This window comes from Abramis brama (genome assembly GCF_963993115.1).
Source record: "Abramis brama genome assembly, chromosome: 1".
NCBI lineage: Eukaryota > Metazoa > Chordata > Actinopteri > Cypriniformes > Leuciscidae > Abramis > Abramis brama.
Window position 1 is genome coordinate 45,923,458 of NC_139963.1, and position 2,500 is coordinate 45,925,957.

The 2,500-nt window shown below is 33.6% G+C and overlaps 1 protein-coding gene across 10 annotated transcripts in view; it reads left to right on the forward strand.

Annotated features, from left to right (window-relative positions):
* The window catches only part of rbfox3b (RNA binding fox-1 homolog 3b), a 293,709-nt gene that overhangs the window by 119,922 nt on the left and 171,287 nt on the right, over positions 1–2,500 (forward strand). For all 10 annotated transcript variants that reach the window (XM_084121924.1, XM_084121925.1, XM_084121930.1 and 7 more), the window contains one exon: positions 2,441–2,500. This exon is cut by the window's right edge and continues 24 nt beyond it. The gene's annotated coding sequence lies outside the window, so the exon portion shown is untranslated. The remainder of the gene's footprint in view (positions 1–2,440) is intronic.

A 2,500-nucleotide genomic window follows, 5' to 3' on the forward strand; every position in this document is an offset into this window, starting at 1 on the left:
CACGCTGTTGCTAAAATGTTACTTTCACTCTTCTTATCACAGTCCTGCAAAGATGACAGAATTTACTCACATTTGCTGTCCTGTGGAAAAACATGAGAGCAGTTTTAGCGTTTCAGACCAAACCTATAATAGTGAGTGCGACCCGGTGTTATCAGTGAATGCTGAGATATTTTGCCAAATAAAATGATCCTGTCAGAAGAATTGCACACTGAAACGTCGGAAAACGCCTGAAAACGCGAGTGTGGACGGAGAGCATTTTTAAATGAAAACGCTGTTTTTTTAGACTTAGCCTAAGTGTGAATAGTTTACACACACACACACACACGTATCTGCGAGTAATTTAAATGCATTGGTGTCCTATAAGCAGTGCATGTTAACTCTTCATCCTCTTCCTCTGTGTGTTCGGTGCATTCGTCCAGATTAATGACTCCATTAAGGGGTTAAGAGCAGGACGTGCTCCACGCCCTCAGTCACACCAGACATTAGTGCAGAGAGAGCCATGCACGCCTCATATAATGCAGGGGCGAATAATAAAATGCAATTAAATTATGCAAATGAGACAGAAAAGCCAACACAGTCTCAACCATGTGTCCATGGTCTTACACCCACAGGTTTTGTGGGTTGTAGTGATCTTTAGCAGTGGTCAGGCATGGAAACACCTTCAGTAGAGATGCATTTGATTGCCTTCCGGATTGTTCTTTTATATTTCTATACAAGAAAAGCCAGAGGAAGGCTGATTGCCTGAAACATTGCTCATTCAAATATCAATGTGATGTTTTTAACCCTTTAAGTAGTGTGTGGGATTTATTTTTTTGTAGTGTTTCCAACACGCCTATTGTTTTTTTTAGGTTTATATTTATATTAAAAGAGGTTCTGCTTTACCTTTTTGCACAGCTGCCTTCTAAGAAAATATCCTAACAAGCGTAATAACTGATCAGAAACACCCTATATAGGCAGCAACTCCTCATACCTCACTAATAGTGTGAAGGGAAGCAGTAATTTTATCAAAAGTGACAGTAAAGACATTTATAATGTTACAAAAGATTCTATTTCAAATAAATGCTGTTCTTTTGAACTTTCTATTCATCAAAGAAATCCTGAAAAATCCTGAAAAATAAATGTTTCTTGAGCATCAAATCATCATATTAGAATGATTTCTGAAGGATCATGTGACACTGAAGACTGGAGTAATGATGCTGAAAATTCAGCTTTGATCACAGGAATAAATTTCATTTTAACATATATTCAAATAGAAAACAGCTATTTTAAATTGTAATAATATTTCACAATATTACTGTTTTTACTGTATTTTTGATCAAATAAATGCAGCCTTGGAGAGTAGAGTAGAGTAGAGTAGAGTGGAGTAGAATAGAGTAGAAAATGCAGTAGAATAGAATAAAATAGAGTAGAGTAGAGCAGAATAGAGTAGAGTAGAAAATGGAGTAGAGTAGAGCAGAATAGAGTAGAAAATGGAGTAGAATAGAATAAAATAGAATATAGTAGAAAATGGAGCAGAATAGAATAAAATAGAATAGAGTAGAGCAGAGTAGAGTAGAAAATGGAGTAGAATAGAATAGAGAGTAGAGCAGAATAGAGTAGAAAATGCAGTAGAATAGAATAGAATAGAGTAGAGTAGAGCAGAATAGAGTAGAGTAGAGCAGAATAGAATAAAATAGAATATAGTAGAAAATGGATCGGAATAGAATAAAATAGAATAAAGTAGAGCAGAGTAGAGTAGAAAATGGAGTAGAATAGAATAGAGCAGAATAGAGTAGAAAATACAGTAGAATAGAATAAAATAGAGTAGAGTAGAGCAGAATAGAGTAGAGTAGAATAGAGTAGAAAATGGAGTAGACTAGAATAAAATAGAATATAGTAGAAAATGGAGCAGAATAGAATAAAATAGAATATAGTAGAAAATGGAGCAGAATATAATAAAATAGAATAGAGTAGAGCAGAGTAGAGTAGAAAATGGAGTAGAATAGAATAGAGCGAGTAGAGCAGAATAGAGTAGAAAATGGAGTAGAATAGAATAAAATAGAATAGAGCAGAGTAGAAAATGGAGTAGAATAAAATAGAATCGAGTAGAGCAGAGTAGAACATGGAGTAGAATAGAATAAAATAGAATAGAGTAGAAAATGGAGTAGAACAGAATAAAATAGATTAGAGTAGAAAATGGAGTAGAATATAATATAATAGAGTATAATATAATATAATATAATATAATATAATATAATATAATATAATATAATATAATATAATATAATATAATATAATATAATATAATACAATATTTAAAACTAGTCTTACTGACCCCAAACCTTTAAAATGTAAATACTAATTGTTGTGGATTGTTCAGATATCGAGTGTCCTGCTGTCAGATGGATGTTTATCCCACATGATTAATTCTTGTGTGTGTGTGTGTGTGTGTGTGTTTCAGGATCAGGAACAGTGTAAGTGTGTGTGGAGACACCGCGACCCTCTTCATCAAGTGCTCAGT